Genomic DNA, 19,992 nt, shown 5'->3' with positions numbered 1-19,992 from the left:
CTTTCACCATAGTGTAAAAACCACATTCATGGTCTGGAGAGGGCACTTTTTTACAGATGGATAAAACGGCAGGGGCTCAAGCCCCCTTTGATGTCTATGTGTGCACGTGCCTGAGACAGAGAGAGAACGAGAGAGAGAGAGAGAGAGAGTTTCAAGGCCGACTCAGAGACATTTATAACCTTCCTCCTCAAGGATGGAGAGAGACAGAGAGAAGTAGGGATTGAAGGATGGTTAGCTAGGAAGCGGAGGGGAGAGAGAGAGAGAGAGAGAGAGAGAGAGAGAGAGAGAGAGAGAGAGACATTCAGAGATAGAAGGCCCACTGCCGAGACTACCATTATAGTCGGGGATTGAGAGAGAGAGAGAGAGAGAGAGAGAGAGAGAGAAGACACGGATTAAAGGATGAAAGGAAAGAAAAGAGGCAGGAGAAAAGGGTGAAGAATGCCGTGGCTACTCGCGAGGGAGAGAGAAAGGTGGAGAGCGGAGGAGGATCGGGGACGGGCGGGGAGGGAAATGGAGGCTACAGTATAGGCTATAAGGAGTAGAAAGGGAGACGGCTTTGGCCCACATGAAACAAAATGTCACTCCACTGTTAATAATGAGGAAGCCAGCGAGCGAGTTATATAGGTACCGAAAACGTTGTTGTCGGGTGAATACCTTGTATGTCCAAAACCGTTCATTTAGCATTTTTCATTTTAAAAATTATTTAAACTAGTGAAAACAGCCGATCTACAAGCACACAACGCCTCGCATCTGTTTTCACTACTTTTGTGCGACGGCCTTGTACGATGAAGCAGGGATTTACTTTGCAAAGAACATACACGTTTGAAACTTGAAGATAGGAGGTTTCCCCCCGACGACGACGAAAAGAAGAACGAAATAAATGCTAACCGGTGCTGCCAAGCACACAAGCTTTAACGTTATGCCGTTAATTATCCGGACATATATATAGCTACGTAAAAGTATGCGCATATAACTGGAAATAAATTGCCCTTCATGGTCTTCAAGTCTTTATCCGTCTTTGGCGATTGATTGCAATGATCGACTGCGATGTTACCTTTGCCGTCTACTTATTGGGGGCTTTACACCATTGCTTCTCAAAGAGGGGTGCGGGGACCCCCAAGGATCCTTGGGGGGGTTCCAGGGGGTCCACAGAAAAGTAGTTATTATAGCGTCACAGTCATTGTAACCACTTCATTCATTTATATGTTGGGTGCGTCACTTTGTATTTTGGAAAATATTTAGATTATTTTTTTAGCCTGTGTTTGGGATAGGATGATATCATGTCAATGCACATACTCCTATACGGGCTGGGCCGGCACCTGTCAGCAGGGAGCGTTGGGCGGGAGGAGTAGGACGAAGGCTACACCACCACCCCGGTGGGGGCTCCTCACTGGAAGGTGAGTCAGTATCGGATACAACAGCAGTGAAGACACAAATGCGTGTGGGGACGAAGGAATCGTCATAACAACTAAATCGGGAAGAAAAAGGGGTAAAAGTAATAAAGAAAACTAATCAGCAGAGGTCATGCAATGTCGCTGATGCTCATCTTCCGTGTTGCCTCAAAGCCACTGTCCAGTACCACTAGCTGTAGCTGCAGATGTATTTACAGTCTGACTAGACTGTATTTATACAGTATGACTAGACTGTAGCTGTATTTATACAGTATGACTAGACTGTAGCTGTATTTATTTATACAGTATGACTTGACTATAGCTGGATTTAGACCTGCTGATGCTAGCGATGATGCTGCCGAGGCGAATCGAGGGTTTTATCTGCATGTGGGGTGTCTCTGTGCGCACGTGTGTGTGTGTTTGTGTGAGAGAGAGCGACACACACACACGCTTTATTTGCAGACACAGTCAGCTCGTCAGTGCACCAACAGCAGCACACCGTCTTGCTTGTATTGTCGCGGTCCCCTCCCATAATAACCATCTCTCCAACAGTCCTTATCTCCTAAACACACACACACACACATCACACACACTCATTTAGCCCTCTCTGCCTTCAGTTGGTTCTGAGGTAATGGGTCACGCAACAGTTGCTTCAGTGCAGGTCAATCAATAGGGAAGAGGGGGCCGCGCAGCCCCCGGTAATGGAGGCTTCTTTTACCAGGGGTTGCTTAGCGTGTGAGAGGCTGTTTTCAACTAGTCTAGCTGGGTAGGGGTCGATACCAGGCCTGGGTATACGGAGAGAGCAGACATCTGAGAAACCCGGAGAAGCACGGACGGAAGTGAGAGCGCTCGCGCGTGCTAGAGATGGGACGATATGACAATTTCATATCACGATTATTGTGACAAAAGAAATCGCGATTTAGGATATTATCGCGATAATCAAAATCCATTATCCTGGGACAGAACATTTGCAAAAAAAAATTGCAGATGCGACGCGTTGTGAGCTTGTAGATCGGCTATTTTTTTTTGGAAAAGACATTTGATAGAGAGTGAAAAAAAGATAAGTACGTATATTATAAGTACCTTTTACCAATTACAGAGGGTTTAAGTGGTACCGGATAAGCAGCTCGGCAAATAAAAGGTTAATTGATCCCAGTGCATGACGGACTATGATATCACGATAAATTAAATCTCCATGATAGGATTATCGCAAGTGGGGTTTTCCCCAGATAAACGATAATATCGCTTATCGTCCCATCCCTAGCTAGCGCGCGCACACACACTCACGCACGCACATGCCTAATCTATGCTCTGTAGTTCAACGGTGCCGATTGCCAACTATAGGGATGACATGTTCAAATAATAGCGATTTATGATATTATCGCGATAATCAAAACATCTGCAACATCCATTATTCTCAGGTGGAATGTTTGGCAAAAGGATTTGGTGGAGAGTGGGAAAAAAGGTCAGTTTACAGGTCCGTTTTACGAAGTATAGAGGGTTTAAGTGGTACCGGATATGCAGTTCAGCAAATAAAAAGTGAATTGATCCCAGTGCATGACGGAGGACAATTTCACAATAAATGGAAATATCCATGATACAATTATTGACTTGAGTGTTTTTTCTTATCACGATAAACAATAATAGCGTCCCATCCCTAACAAGAACATAATTTAAGCTAACATCGGGTTGAAAATGTACTACAAATTAAGCTTCGCACTTCACACTCACAGTCTATGCAAGTGCCATGTGGGTGCATTCGTTGCGAGTGTTAATGCTAAACCAAGGGTCCATATTTTTTTACCATCTTCCCCCGCATGCATGGCAACACCACAGGGACGTGCAGAGAATGTTAGAGAGGCAGGGGCTGACATTTCTAAAAGGGCCTTTTGGTGAAAATAGCAGACCTCCAAGCTCACAACGCGTCGCGCTGCGACACTGAACTAAGCATAATCCAGTCAATACTGGAGATGTGGCGTTGCATCTACACACTAAACAGAGAGGGCAATTCTTTCTACATAAGATGCTGCATTCAAGTTCAGGAGAGTTTGTACTTGTCTCTTGAATGCTGCCTTCAGGTATGGCATGGAAAGAGGGCATTTGGCATTTCTTTCACCATAGTGAATACTGCATTCTAGGGCACTCAAGCCCCCTTTGATGTCTATGTGTGCAAGTGCCTGCACCACCACCACACCATCCACTCTCACACCAAGAACCACAAAATGGCTGACGCACAGCAGATTGAGATGGGGGCGAGAGAGGAGAGGGAGGCAGAGATCATGAAAAGACGGAGAGAACGAGAGGGAGGAGGGGGGGGGGGCTGTCTGGGGGACAAGATGACATCAATGACACTCAGCCCATCTGCGCCGCTCCAGATGCAAGTGACGTGCACAGCGCGCACGCACGCACACACACACACACACACACACACACACACGCCAACCAACGTGCACACACACTTCATGCTCTGAAGCAATGTGGCCATTAGCTCTCGGAGGCGTCAGCCAGCCTCATCATAGTGCAATTTAAGGTGCCAATCATGGCCTGAGCTGAGAGAGACATAACATTATCGCACGACTGCCTGCCCATCCGGGCTCTAAATACCTCTCTCTCTCTCTCTGCAGCCACCATTCCTCCTCTCTCTGCTTCCACCACACTATAACTTCCATCCACAAACCCAACATCTCTCCTTTCTCCATAATAACACCCTCCCACACTCTCTCTCACTCCCACACCATCCTTCCATGCTCCCCCTTTAAGCCATCATAACCGATTCTACAATAATAATAAAAACTTTATTTCTATAGCAGCTTTCATGACATGAAATGCAGCTCCAAGAGCTTTACAGAGCAGAAATGAAGCACAAGTGCTTAACCAAAAAAGTACACATGATTACAATAAAGTAGAAAAGAACGTCTTCTATACCTGTAGATCCTTTTTAAGACCTTTGAAAAACCTATGTTTCTATGATCAGTGGTTCTCAAACTTCTTCTCGTCAAGCACCCCAAAAATGATTATGTGTATTTGGCCGCGGGCCCCCCATCTCAAAATCAGGCATCAGGTTCCAGGGACCGCAAGAAAGAAAGATTTGAGTTAAAAAATGTTTGCTATATATACAGTATATTCAAAGACGTTCAAAGAAAATAGCAGATCTGCAAGCTCATAGCGCGGCACTCGGTGCCGCGCTATGAGCTTGTATATCTGCTATTTTTGAATAGCTAAAGTATACAAAATAACGTTTAAAGTGATGCTTTCCCGATCTACATGGGTTAAACCTGTCCATCCATCCCCTCATTCCGCAGTCAGTCCCCACACCACCACTAACCCACGCACCCATCCCCATCCACCCACTAGCTCAACAGATTACGGGCTGCCACTGGGAATTGTAGGAGGTATAGATCTAAATCAATCAGGGAGGTGTTGAGTGGCAGGCAGACAGTGTGCAGTGCTAGAGCCTGGAGGAGAAGAGACCACAATATGCCTATACCACAAGTATGGGGCAGGTTGTCTGGTGCTCCGGGTACGAGAGAGAAGACATCATGTCAGCGATGTCCTGGGAAATGTCTTGGGAAGGAGGTGAAAGGCTGTCATTTTGCTAAATTTTACTGCAGACGCGATGCTGAAATGGCTGAAGTAGTGTGTGAGCTTGTGCGTGCGTGCGTGCGTGCATAAGTGGCCAACGGCTACGTTTGAGTGTATGATTGCATACAATTATGGACATCTGTGTGTGCGCGCTCGTGCATTTGAGTGTGTGCATCTATGGCTGCAAGCGCCTTTTTATTCTGCATGTGCATGCCCTGCTTATGCACACATATAGCATATAAAGTGCTGTGCACATATTGTGTGTGTGTGTTGTGGGTGGCGAGCGATGTGCATGTGGTTGCCTAGAGATGTTTTGGTAGGAAGAGCAGGGCTGCCTGGTCTGGCCAAGCCCCGAGACTCTGCCGTTCCAATTAAGCAGCTCAGCAGCCCCGCAGCCCCACTGGCCTTATCTGAAAGCAAAGATGGAGAGGGAGGGAGAGAGAGAGAGAGATGGACACGGCAAGGGAGGGAGGAAGAGAGTGCAAGAGACAAACAGAGAGAGAGAGAGATGGCGAGAGGGAAGAGTCGGAGGGAGGGATAAATAAAGTAGATAGAGGGCGAGGTTGAGAGGAGTCGTCGCCGTGTCGACGTTTTGGAAGGCGGTCGTCGGAGGAGCGAAAGCGATCGAGACCTCGGGCCGATGCTAGAAACGCCTTCTAAAATCCTACGTTTTATTTTATTATGTTTGGAAGTACGTCGCTATACGGTATATCGTCTCTGTCGGGTGGATGCCTCATAATTATGTCCCAAGCTGTGACCTTTCAGGATTCAAATGTAAAAAATAGCTTGAGTAGCAAATCCACAAACTCAAAAGGCATCCCTTCGCATTATTTTTACGACAAAAGCACAAAAAGTTAAATTACGGAAATGAGGTTTCTGCCCAACAGCAACTTTATATATATATATAGCAACAACGAAATGCCGCGTAGAGGCGTTCCCAGCTTGAAAGGTATAGCGCAGGGTTCCCCAATTAGTTTTCCCCAAGGGCCGAATTATGTCTAGGGTACCAAGCCGAGGGCCACAACATTGCAGGGGGCGACGGTGGCGTTCCAACTACTCCAGCGACAGTTTTCGTCGTTGTCGGGTGAAAATCTTGTATTAAATTTATCATTTTAAAAATGATTTAAACTTGTGAAAACAGCCGATCTACAAGCACACAACGCCTCGCACCGCGAGGCGTTGTGTGCTTGCAGATCTGCTGTTTTCACTACTTTTGTGCGACGGCCTTGTATGATTTGCATAAGAACGTACAAATTTGGAGATACGAGATTTCCACCCGACAACGACGTTATACTAGTGTTGTTGCTGCTCTTATACCACCATTATTACTGGGGTTGGTGTGGGCCAGACAGTAGCCCCCCGCGGGCTGCAAATGGCCAGCGGGGCGCCTACTGGGGAACCCTGGTATAGCGTATAGGTGTAACAGGTCTAAATGGGATCTATTGGGAGAGCAGCTTGCCCGCCTTCTGCAGAAGCCTCTCACTCCACCGCCTGTGCCCTTCCTCCCCCGCACACCCGACCCCATCAACTTCATGTCACCAACATGCCATCATGCACATCCCTGACAGATCCTGCAGCCGGACGGACGGACGGACGGAACGCAGCCCGGCGAGAGAGAGACAAAGACCTGCCGGCGCCTCTGTGTGCAGCTACAGCGAGGAAACCGATAGCGTGCGGTCGACAGAGGCATTGTGTGTCTATTTTCAGGGGCGGTGGAGATCCGTGACGGTCGCCTGGCTTTGTTTTGTTTTTTCACCCTCTCTTCACCCGGCTGTCGAGTGGCTGGCTGGCTGGCCTGGAGAGGGGCTGAGCCAGAAAGGAAAAGGAGTACAGCCATTCAGCAGCTATAAAAGTAGTTGTATGGTTTCAATGTACAGATTTATTTTAATACTGATTAGACTGATGATAGCTTCTTCTTGGTTTACCTATGATCCTAGATTACTATGTCCATGCATGTGATGTTTACCCTGCTAAATGCATACATTGTAAATTGATGAATTGTAAATTGTACATTCACTAGCAAAATAGATTGTTATAGTACTGAAATCGTCTCGGTATGTGCTGTTTCAACAGCACATATTCTTATGGAGAATGGAGCGTATTTTTGTAGAAACTCACAAATGTAAGAAACTTTTATTTTCCCCCCATGACCCATGGTATGGCAGCTGCATACCCCTGCCATACCCAATTGACGCCCCTGCAAGTAGGCCATACATGGCCTACTTGTGCTTGCGCAAGTTGTCAGTGGCACCTCGACAGAGTGCATTTTCTAGTTGCTTTTTGCAAAACTCTTAGCTAGAGGAGGAATATTACTCTCTTGGAAATCTCCAAAACCACCCTCTCCCTCAACCTGGCGTAATGATGTGAAGTACTGTACTTCTTAAGCTTAGAAAAAATAACTCTCTCTCTCAGAGGACCCACTGAAGGCTTTGTTTCTGCAGGCATGGAGACCTTTATAATAACCCCAACCCGAATATTTTAATAACCGTACCTGTCCAGAATGGAATACTCGGTGTGTTTCAAGTATAGCGGAAAGTGAATTGCAGGTCGCAGTGGTTCTCAACCTGTGGGTCGGGATCCCCAGGGGGGTCCCCAAATAATTTTGCAGGGTCCCAAGATGATTAACTTACTGTAATGTGCAACATTGTTTTCGCCTTCAGCAGTAAACAAACCATGAACATAAAGTTTAAATGTATAGTGTCTGCACATTTCTAAAGTGACAATTTAAGGACTTTTAATTCCTCTAAAATGACAAATTAAATATTGGTCAAATTATCAGATATTGTGAAAATAGCAGATCGACATGCTCACAATGCCTCGGGTTGCAAGGCGTTGTGAGCATGTAGATCTGCTATTTGCTATTTTGTACTTTTACTGTACATTTTGAATTCCAGACATATACTTAACGGTAACAGAGTACTTCTACCTTTGCAGTATTGCTACATTTACTTTAACTTTAACAAATCTGAGTCCTTTTCCCACCATTGTTTGTCAATACATGGCCTGCCATCGCTAGGTAAGTTCAGTCCAGTTCACGCGGAGCTAAAGTCACGAGAAAGGCCTTGTAATCCCCTGAAAAACAAAGTGCCATTTGTTGACCCCTCAGGGGACTAATAAACACGCCAGCAACACACAGCGCTTCACACAGGGGACTGATATAGAGATCTAAATGCGCGCGTCTGCGTGGGAGGAATGCACGTGCGTGTGCGTGCGTGTGGACAAAGCATTTCGTCACTGTTGGGCAGAAACCTCGTCTCTCCAAGTTTCAAATGTGTATGTTTTTTCATAAAGTAAAGCCCTGCTTCATCATATACAAGACTGTCCCGCAAAACTAGTGAAAATAGCAGACCTACAAGCACACAACGCCTCATGGTGCGAGGGGTTGTGTGCTTGTAGATCGGCTATTCTCACTAGTTTAGATCATTTTTAAAATGATAAACACAAAACGAACGGTTTTGGACATATAAGGTTTCCACCCGACCACGACGACATGCGAGCCCTAGCCATTGTGCGCTCAAGTGGAACCGCCCACCTTGCCCACCTGTGCGTCGCCGCGCGTCCCAAGTGCGTGCCATGCTCCTGTGTGCCACCATGCCCGCGCTAACCACATGCACTCAACATGCACTCAGCTGCAGGCACAACAACGCAACTGGGATAGGAGGAGGTTTGTTGTTGTTATTGTCGCGCTCGCGAAGAGCACACATACGCTCCATTAGCGTGGGCGTACGTACTAATAACAGGGTGGCATCAATCCCACCACGTACGTTACGTTCCCCTCTGGACGTTAATCGTGTTAACGGCAGCCGCAATTAAGAGGCCGCTTCTGTTTTCCTGTGGCCAGTGACAAGTGGCCTTTCTCTCTCTCTCTCTCCCTCTACGCCTATCGGAGTAGAGGGAGAGAGAGAGACGAACACAAGAGCGAGAGAGAGAAAACACAAGCAACACCATTACTTTTTCATGAGCCCACTGGCAATTCCTAACAGAGGGCGGAGGAGGAGGAAGGTGGGTAGACGTGTGCGTGCGTGTGTGCCTGCCTGTATGCATGAGCGAGGTTTACACAAAAACAAATCCAGACCGGAAGCACTCGCACACACCAACCTCACAACAACACGCACACGCTCACATAGCATTGCACGTATACGGTAGTATAGTACTGTATGCATAAACGCCCACGTACACCCTTTGCCTGCCGAGATAGGACTTTCAGGTCTCTGCCAGCGCGGGGCTACGGCGTACGTCTGCAGCCTTTGAAGCCAAATGAAGGCTGACAGATGCACGCCGGCTCTCTGTGAAGTCTCCTACTGTAACTAATGGTGCGACAGCACAGGGGCAACTGTGGGGCTTGGTGGAAACGCAACAAACCCCAACCCCCATGTCTCTCATGTGCGAGATACTGCAGGGACGTGCAGAGAGTGTTAGAGAGGCAGGGGCTGACGTTTCTAAAAGGGCCTTTTGGCAGACCTCCAAGCTCTTTGGAAGTCGGCTATTTTCGGTACTTGATACCACACTGAACTAAGCATTATCAAGTCAATACTGGAGATGTGGCGTAACGGCATGGATATCTATACAGAGAGGGATATTCTTTCAACATAAGATGCTGCGTTCAAGTTCAGGAGACTTTGGACAAGGCAATTCTCCTGAATGCCGCCTTGAGGTATGGCATGGAAAGAGGGCATTTTCATTTCTTTCACCATAGTAAAAACTGCATTCATGGTATGGAGAGAAGGCACTTTTTACAGACGGGTAAAAGGGCAGGGGCTCAAGCCCCTCTTCTATGTGTGCACGTGCCTGATAAAACGTTTGCAAGTGGAGGGGCCGTGGCATGTTGGAGATGGTGATGGTGGAGGTTTGAGGTGGAGGTAGAGGTGGAGAGATGGGGGTGGGGTGGGCTCATTTCCTGAATCTCAGAGGAAAGGCGAGAAAGAGGCCATACTGTAAGAAAAAAAAGAACAGGGTAGTGGGGATGGTTGGGGGAGGGAGGGCGGGGGAAATGGTGAATCGCACAAAGCAATTCAGCCTTGAATTAGGCTGTGGCAAATGACAGACGATTACCATCTTAAATATACTGTCAAAAAGCAATTTGCTCCGCGCAATGCCACAGGCCTGATATTTTTCACCTCATTAGGGGGTACCGGCCTGTCAATTAGGGGAGCGGCCGACCTCCCCGAGTTCCCGTTTTTAAACCGCCAAGCCACCTGCGAAATTGTGTACCTGCTATGCGCGGGCGGAGGACATTTTTCCGTTGGCTGAGTGAAATTGGCGGTGAATGTGCCGGTGAACGCTCCAATCTCGCTCCAGCTGAATGAGGGCCTGCTGACTGCGGAGATGGGGAAAGGCCTGGCATGTACGTACAGTACTGTCACAGTCAAACCAACAAGGAAAGTGTATAGCGTTGCCTGTCGGGCAGAAACGTCTTATTGCGACTGTAGGTCGCATTTACTATGAAAACCTGCATTCATGTGCGTCAGTCAGTCCCTCAGTCAGTCACGCCTCATGTCACTCTCCATATATGGCCAAGACACTTGAAGACAGAATTAATTTGCATGTGTGACTTGCGTCAGGGCAACCACACCTAACCATAATTAGTTCTGTCCTTGTCCCTTTTATATGGAGATCCCTGATGTCATCAATATTAAGCCCATATCTGGGAATGCCCATATATGGACATACTGTGTCAGTCTCATTAAAACCTTCACCTGACAGAGATGATTATGCAACTTAGAGGGAAATTTCAGGCAGCCATTTGTCATTTCAACCTATATACGTATAACATCCGGCCCTATTTTATACTTCGCAATTGATTGATTGGTTGAAACACCAAAAAGGTCCTTGCGGTCTTGTTTCCATTGGGGTCCTATGTATTAAACTCATCAATATAAAAACAAATCACACCCAGTGTGAAGTGAGCGGTGCTATTTATGAGTCAATATCATTAAGCGTCCCGTGAAGATTGGCCAATGTGACCCTGGGCGTAAAAACAGACACCAACTGACCAATCACAGGCCCGGACAGAGGCAGGACGGACAAAGCCAGATGTAGGAGCGGTTAGCACCGCTCAAAAATAACACCAAAATCCAATTATCATCACAAATATAAAACACTATACAGTATATGTGCAGAGTAGGAGGAAAAAAGTATTGTGGCTGAGAGTGCTCCCTTTTTCTAGGTATTTAGTCAGATATGCGGGTATTGAGGGCAAAAGTCGCATTGACTATATTGAAAGTCAATCCCATTTTTAATTGCTTAACCCCAGTCTTCTACCCTGAGCCATCCTAGGCTAGCAAAATGGTTTGGAAGAAAGTGGGTCATGGGCCCAAAGCCAAGCAGTAGTTGAATTACAGTGGTGTTGCACAAAAGTAGCGACGTGGCGCATTGTGAGAGATTGTTGATCTGCTGTTTTCTCTATTTTGGAAAATTGCAACTGATTTTAGTCTGACCCGCCCCAAAATAGGGACGCCAGTGATAGATCTATATTGGCTATTTTATCCAACTTCCTCTGAAACACTCAGACACAACACAACACAACACACAGAATGGTAACATTTACCACAATATATTACAGCAATGGACTGGCTTTTGCTTCCAACAGCAAACCAAAAAGCGTTCAAGGGTGCGGCCATTAAGTCGAAACGACAGTAATTTATAGGTTTCCGATTCCGCAGGGGCTGCTGTTGCTTATGGCTTCATAAAATCACCCCTGAGAGCCTTTTTTTTCACCCCCAAAGAGAAAACCACGGTTGCCAACACCTTTTGACGTCGGTTCTTTGCTATGAACTTAGCGGGTGTCACTCACGTAAAAGCCCTGAGAAGAAGCAAAACAACTGAATCAAAGCAACAAGGCATCTTGGGAGAGCACCGCCGTAGCGTAATTGACATTTCAATATCGCGGCCCGGGGCGCGGCAGGGGGTTGGGGGGAGGGGTGGGCACACACGTGGCATCGCGGTTGAAAACCTTTCAGCGGAATCAAATGAAACGCGGGCACGCGGGGCCGACAGAAGCAATAAAACCGGCAAAGGGTCCCGGGCGGCTAGCCGCGCTCCTCCTCGCCACGTTACAAGCTTGGCGGCAGTGGCGACGACTCACAGGGGCGTCACAAGGGGGGGGGAAAGTGGGACTGAGTTACTAGGGCCCAAGGTGGAGGGGGCCTTAATACAAGCTCACAGTTGTGAAAAAATGTGTGAAAATCTGTGTCTTAATTTACAAAATTTAAGCGACCATTTGTAACTAAGATTTTGCTTATGGGGGTCCCTGGAACTAAATATTTTGAGATGTGGGTCCGTGGCCAAATAAATATGATTTTGGGGGTCCTTCACATGAAAAGGTTTGAGCACCACTGACATAGAAACATAGGTTTTTCAACAAAAAAAAACATTCAAAGACTTTTTCACAATTTTTCACAAATAGCAGATCTACAAGCTTGTGAGCCTATATATCTGCTATTTCTCAATAGTTAACGCACAAAACAATGCATAACAATGCATTCCCAGTCTAAATGGGTTAAACCCCCTGCCCCCTATGAATAACATTCAGTGAATCCTTGTACCCAGGGCCCAGGATTTGGTGCGACACCCCCTGACAACTCGCATCGAACGGCGGCCCCCCCGTGGGAGGGGGGGGCGGCAGATATGATTAGGAACAACTCGAGGCCCCGTGGCCACAGACACATCTGCAGGCAGGTGAGCAATGCGTTTAATTTCCGCGGCGCTTGTAAGACTCGTCGTATAGCCGAGAGCCTCATTATGGTGTCTCTCAATTCACTCAGCGCTCGCTTCCACACGGAGGGCATATTGATCTGGGACAACGTGGCTGAAAAGCGCTGTCTTGCTGAAACACCTCTCCCCATGTTTTCAGGGGGGAGGGAGGGGGGGGGGGCGTAGACCAGTGGTGGTTCCCAGATAAAAAAATAAAAAAAACAAGATAAGCATGGGATAAAAAAAAGGAAAAACTATGGCAAAATATTGGCTGTCAGGTAAAAACCTTATACCTTATGTCCAAAAACTGTAACCTTTCGGGAAATGGAATCCAATGTAGTTTATTTTGTTAATACTTTTCATTGGTTTACTATTCATTAAAAACAAACACACACACACACACACACACACACACACACACACACACACACACACACACACACACACACACACACACACACACACACACACACACACACACACACACACACACACACACACACACACACACACACAAGCAACTTCAAACATTTAAGAAAGAAAATACAATTGGCAAAAATAGCAAATCTACAAGCTCACCACCTCGACGCAGGGCGCGACACTCCATTGGTGGGTTTTAAGTCGTCGTTCAGACGGTCCTCGATATTATACGTGAACTACAGACGTTTGCACATTTATTGTAACATGCCAATAATGTCAGGCACTGTGGACCTCTTCCAGGTGGCAATCAGTTTGTGCAACGTCGTTGTGTATGACGTAATGCCATCAATCACACCACATCACAATGTCATCACAACCGTGCCCTATTAAATTAATGTCAAATTGTCAATCGTCAATGTCAAATAAACGGAATGCCATTTACCAACAAAAATCTAAAAGTCTGTTGTTGTCAACCTTGCTGAACACACTGCTGTGGAGTGCGAGGGATTTCCAGAATCCTTGGCGAGCTGTCGTTTGCATCAACAGGCCTCCTTGATTGGCTAACCCAACTGCAGCAATTCATCAGTTTGTGGATTTGTCAAACGTATAGCTTTTTCAAACAATAGTCCCGCTTAAACCAGTGTACTTTTTGCAGAGCAAGACTTGACACATCCAAACCCGATCTGCGGTGTGAGTAGGGATGCTGTGCTGGACGGTGCATTTAAAGGGAGGACCAGAGACATGGAACCATGCCTTTGTTGCAGTGAAGCACAAGGTGTATTCCTTTGGAGGGACGTACGACAAGGATCATGTTGATGTACATGTTTTCAACACAGTGTCTTTATGCTGGAAGAAGTTGCAACCAGCGACAACCGGAGGAGAACAACGTCACCTTGAGTTTGCCTCCGATCGCTGTGGCCACTCAGCCGTGCTGATAGAAGATTTAATCTACATCTGGGGAGGAGGGCTTCCTTACTGCAATGTTCTTTATGCACTTGATGTCGACACCCACAGATGGTTCAGGCCCTGTGTTTCTGGGACCGCTCCAGGGGGGAGGTCCTACCACTCAGCCTGTGTCCTGGAGAAGGTCATGTATATACATGGAGGATGCTTCCTACGGAGTGGAGCCACTAATGACGTGTACAAGTTGGACACCACAACAATGATCTGGTCTTTAATTTACATCAGAGGCACTCCTCAACCTGCTTCATGGGGTCACTCCGCCACCATCATCGGGACCAAGATGTTTGTATTTGGGGGCCGGTATAACAGCTACCACACCATCAGAGTGTTTGACACAGAGACCAACAGCTGGCTGAACACGCCTACTGCACAGCTTCTTCCTGAAGGACGCGGGTGTCTTTGCTTACAATGGAGAGCTGTATATATACGGTGGTGAGAAGAACCTCCAGCACTTCAATGATTTGTGGAAATTCAATCCAGATACCTTCTCCTGGAAGAAGGTAGAACCTAAGGGGAAAAAGCCGTGTTCAAGGATGTCTAGTAATATGTGTTCTTCTTGCATGGTGGGGGATCGCATCAACTTTGGATCTTCCTACCCACCCGATGAACTTTACATCCTAGATCTAAGTCCTAGCCTGAAGACGTTATGCAAGCTGGCAGTTATTCAGCACGGCCTGGAGCAGTCTGGACTCCCACACGACATCCGGTGGGAACTGGCAGGCATGACTGCCAACCATACAGGTCAACGTTAGGTGGGGCAAGAGAATGAGAATTTCTGGATGATCTTCTATTCATGCTCCTATTCGCCCGCTCCACCTGTTTTATAGTAAGATACTATTATGATGAAACTTAACCAATCATGGAGATTGGCCCTTGTATAGTCTGGTTGGACGAAATGTCCAGTGACGCTCACCAATCCTCATGGTTATCGGGCATATGCCCGTTTATGCCCATCTAATTGGCTACGGGCATAGGCGGACCCTCTCGTGGCCCTTATATATATTCCTCAATGTTATGACGTCACCCTTTTCCCCTCTCTGATTGGCTACAAGCCCCTGGCCCATGGCCCGTGATTGGCTGCGGGCATAAACCCAAACACATACATAGATTGGCTAATGTATAGATCGGTATGGTTCCCCAGGGATCATTGGAGGGGTTCCAGTGTGTCCCCAGCAAAATGTGTTATACCATGGCTATTTAAAACTAGACCAGGTCAACCTGGTTGTGCCAGACCCCCTGTCTGTCATCATCATTTATGACATCATGCCTTTTGTAGGCATGTCATCATCATGTCATCATCATATATACCCTTTATATAGAAAACCCGGACAGACCGACATTTGCTTATGTAGGCCTACCCATTTCATGGGTCTGGCAAATAGCAGATGTGCAAGCTCGCATCGCTTCATGCCGTGCTGTCAGCTTGTACATCTGAACATTTTTGAGAAATCTTGAAAGCATTTGAAAGATTTTCTATTTTTTTTTTTTCTCGTCTGGGGGTCCCTGGCACAAAACATTTTCAAATGGGGGGTAAATTTGGGGGTCTGTGGCACTAAAAGGTTTGAGAACTACTGTACTGGCGCATATAGACGAAAGAGGTGAGGGGACTAATGGTGATGACTTGGGGAAAACGGAAGGGCTGTTGTTGCTCTGGAAATGGTGACTCCAGTTTGTTTGAGTTGGCGAATCCCAGGGAGGGGAAAACGTTCACAGGCCCTGCATCTCAGATGAAATAAAAGTCACAGAATATTCAGCTTGGAAAGAAATATGTGAGGTAACAAGTCAGCTTTATTTAGGCATGGACACACACACACACGCATGCACGCACGCATGCATGCACGCACACACACACAGAACCTAAATGCAAAGCGGGACAGCGTACTGTATGTGCATAATTTGCAGAAGTAGGTTAACCGAGAGAAAGAGGTACAGAAAGAGAGAGGGAGAGAGAGAGACAGAGAGGGGGGAGAGAGAGGATAGGAAACACTGTGAATATTAGGGGCTGCAGTTAAGAACACAGGCACTGATTATGTAAGCATGGCTAATGGACTATCACTCGCCTATTGCATAAAAAAAGGTGAAAAGAAGAAAGAAAGGGAAACGTATCTACTAAAGATGGGGGGGGGGTGTCAGCTGTGTGCTGCGTTTATTGTGGGCTCGCCTGAAAGGCGAGACCAGTATGTTATCTTCATTATTTATAGCGAGTTCTGTCGCAGACAGTACAAAGGCAGGAATCTTAGCCAATGAGGTGCGGAAAATCTGGGAGTGGTGTTAGCTGGAGTATTGGTTGAGCTTCACATGACAGTTAGCACGCTGCAGAATATAGTCACGAGCGAGCCCATGCTGTTTCGTAGGAACAGTATTTCTTACAGTATTATTTAAAACAGTGGTTTTCAAATATTGTCATGTCATGGACCCCTAAATTAATATGTATATATATTCGTCCCTATAACTCCCATCTAGAAATGTGTTGTGCCAGGGAAAGCCTTGTATACCAGATGTGTGTTGTTAGAATGTAAAAACAGTCAAAGTCAAAATATTCCACATTTCATTTCAAGATTTATCGAAGATAGCAGATCTATAGCTCACAGATCAAGCTCATGACAGATCAAGCTCACAGCATTGTGAGCTTGTAGATCGGTGATTTTTGAAGAGCCGAGAGTATAAGGTACTGTGGTTCGAAGTACTCGTGTGGCCTATAGTCGCCTCTACTGGACTTGTTTTTCGTATTTCTCTCACCAAAAAATCCTGACAACACTGAGCCGTGAGCATCATCCGCAACATCGGAAGACAGACCGCCCTCCTCCCTCCCTCTCAGCGAGACGGCCTCAGCGGGGATATTACCGACAGGATAAGTTACGACCCCTGGAAATAAAATAATATAACGCCAGGTGCCTGGGAGGCCAATTGAAGCCACTCAATGCCATAAGATTTACAACCTAAACGGAGAGGGGAGGAAATGCTAAAAGGCAGCGGCTCGGATCGATAGCAAATAGCCGGGAGTGTATGACCTTGGTAACGACTAGGTTTTAGAAGCACAGGGGTGTGTGTGTGTGTGTGTGAAGGAGAGAGAGAGAGAGAGAGAGAGAGAGAGAGAGAGAGAGTGAGAGAGGGAGAGGCGTTGGGGGTTTGTTTTCGAGGTGTGTTTGTTTGGTAATAACACACCGATGATCACGCTATCTTAAGAGCAGATCGATGCGCTTTCACCTATCGATCCGGGTGTTTGCGACATGGCACGAGGAGAGGTAAGCCTAGATTTGTAGCTTTTTACACAATGCGACGTCTGTAAGGACAGTGTGTGTGTGTGTGTGTGTGTGTGTGTGTGTGTGTGTGTGTGTGTGTGTGTGTGTGTGTGTGTGTGTGTGTGTCGGAGTGTTTCACAGCCACTAAAGCCTTTCAGGCTTGTCCTCACACTCTGCCCAAGTCGGCGAGTCTATAAAAGCATCGACCCCTCGTTGATACGCTGGAAAGACTCTAACCTCTGGAGCGCTGCTGCAGTCACACACACACGCACACGCACACGCACACACACACACACACACACACACACACACACACACACACACACACACACACACACACACACACACACACACACACACACACACACACACACGGTGGTGTGTGCTGATCCATAAATGAGCCAATATACGCAACGCTAACACCTTGTTTCCTGTCTCTTCTTTTCCCTTCCTGTTCTTACACAAGTCTCAGGATAATCCCTCCACTTAATTGCCTGAATATAAGCTCCCGTATCGCCTCCCAACTATGCTAGGTTATGCACTAGCTAGCACATTGCTACTGCACAACATCCCGTTATCGCCCGTTTCACCGCCGCAGTGCGACTGCCGCCGATCCTTTATGGCATCTGCTATCGTAGATCTGCATATAGAGGAGGTGAGACTAAATTAGATATGCTAAGTTCAATTAACCCTCTATCAGACATGGCTGCATAGCATTAAGGGTTGGTGACGGATGGTAATGGAGTCGATTTAACAGGATGTCTGACATTTGATTAGGTGATTGTAATCTGGTTCAAACATCATGTCGCAGATAAGTATATAAATACTTGATTTGTTTGAAAATGCTTGTTTACTCAAAACGTGGCTATGGTGGAAAGGGGTATTTGTCTTATAGGCTAAGAAAAGAAAAATATGAGGAAAAAATATGCAATATTTATTTTACACTTCTTGAAAAAGTCCCGGTCATTTTGAACACCAAGGACTGTATCTGCACAATATATGGTACTGTATGTATTTATTACTAGTAAGACGCCTCAGGGCGACATGCTGTGGACATCAGGGATCTCCATATATGGGCATAAAAGGGATTTGTTCCCCCTGGCATCACAGGGATCTCTCTAACAGGGCATCATTAATATTGATGACATCAGGAAACTCCATAAATGGGCATAAAAGGGATTCTGTTAGTGTGACATCACAGTGAAGCCAGAGCGTGATGTCAGAGCGGCAAACCCATTCTGGTATAGAGTGGTTCCCCTGACATCACAGTGACATCAGAGGATGATGTCAGAGCAGCAAACCCATAAAAAACCCATAAAAATGTGTACATGTCTACACGTCTACACAGACGCGGCGGAGAAGCTGTGACATTTCTCATGGTAAACTGCGACCTTCGGTCGCAATTACTGTATGTGCATCGATTATGGTCTGCTTTTTATTGAATTGTGTGTATCTGTCATATTGTTTGACCTTATGTGTCAGCTGACACAATTCCAGGGAGGGGGGGAACAAACAAGAACCGTCCCCTCTGTTGCTTTCAATTAAAACATTATGAGCGGCAACAGCAGCAGCCGAGACGCATAACAGAGACACGTGAAACTCCTAACAAACACTGGTGATATCATTTGACGGCACATTTCCAACCATATGGTCGAGTTGAAGTTTTCACATGTCTAATTATTACGACAGAAAAAAAACCCTAGAAGAAACAACAAATCCTTCCCCCCTCAAGGATAATATGTTTACAGGGCAAGAAGAGCCACCTGGTGAAAGTAAAAAGCGCACGCCGTGGGGGTAATCACCTGGACCATATGGCGGAGTAAAAATACCAACCAGTGCATGCTGGGCCCATCCACCAACACTAAACCAGCAAGAGTGCTTGGTGCTAATGTGATATTCTGAACGACACAGACACTCTCACCCTTGTAGGCAGCAGTGGGGATCTCCCAGTAAGCCTCTAATCAGAACATGAGAGACGCTGCACCTGACACGTCCACAGTCGAACAGCTCTAATTTATAACATGTCTTTGCACAGTTCCCTCTGTTGCTTTCAATTCAAATCTAATGACCGATCTATATGTATAACACTATGCACAGGGTGCTACGCACGTCGCACACCAAAGTCCTTGTAGCGGTGCCCTCCTGGCAGGTGATAAGAAGCGGCCTGACAACTCCTCGTGCATTGAAGGAAGCATGAGCTCAGTTCAGGTTGGCGGAGGGAGAGCAGCGCCCAGGATTACATTTTAGGCAATTGGCAACCCAGTGCCAATTGAAAATGGGTTACAAGATCGTGGGACATTTAAGAAAAGAAGCCCTATTTAATCAACGCATGTAAACGGCACATCTACAGGCTCACAATACATCACATCGCAACGTGTTGGGCATCTTGTAGATTTGCTATTTTAGTTGTGTGACACATGCATGGAGCTAATTACTGTAAATCAGGCATGACTTCAACCCGGAAACCTAACCTTTAAATGTCTAGATAATCCCTAACCATAACCCTAAACCTAACCTCTAAATATCTAATCCTATCCCTAAACCTAAACCTAACCTCTAAATATCTAATCCTAATCCTAAACCTAACCTCTAAATATCTAATCCTAAAACCAATGTTAATCTTCTCACTAATTGCAAGCCTGACTAGAACAATATATCAACCATTTCTCTACCAGGAAAATGGCGATCACAATGCCTAGCTA

At 46.4% G+C, this 19,992-nt stretch overlaps 1 pseudogene across 1 annotated transcript; it reads left to right on the top strand.

Annotated features, from left to right (window-relative positions):
- Positions 1-13,785: 13,785 nt before the first annotated feature.
- Positions 13,786-14,800, top strand: LOC308298079 (kelch domain-containing protein 3-like; annotated as a pseudogene). Its single transcript has one exon. The product of its transcript is annotated as a kelch domain-containing protein 3-like (transcript).
- The last annotated feature ends 5,192 nt before the right edge of the window (positions 14,801-19,992 follow it).

Source organism: Nannobrachium achirus, assembly GCF_963921795.1.
Source record: "Nannobrachium achirus genome assembly, chromosome: 14".
NCBI classification, from domain to species: Eukaryota; Metazoa; Chordata; class Actinopteri; order Myctophiformes; family Myctophidae; genus Nannobrachium; species Nannobrachium achirus.
This window is presented reverse-complemented; position numbering and strand designations above follow the sequence as displayed.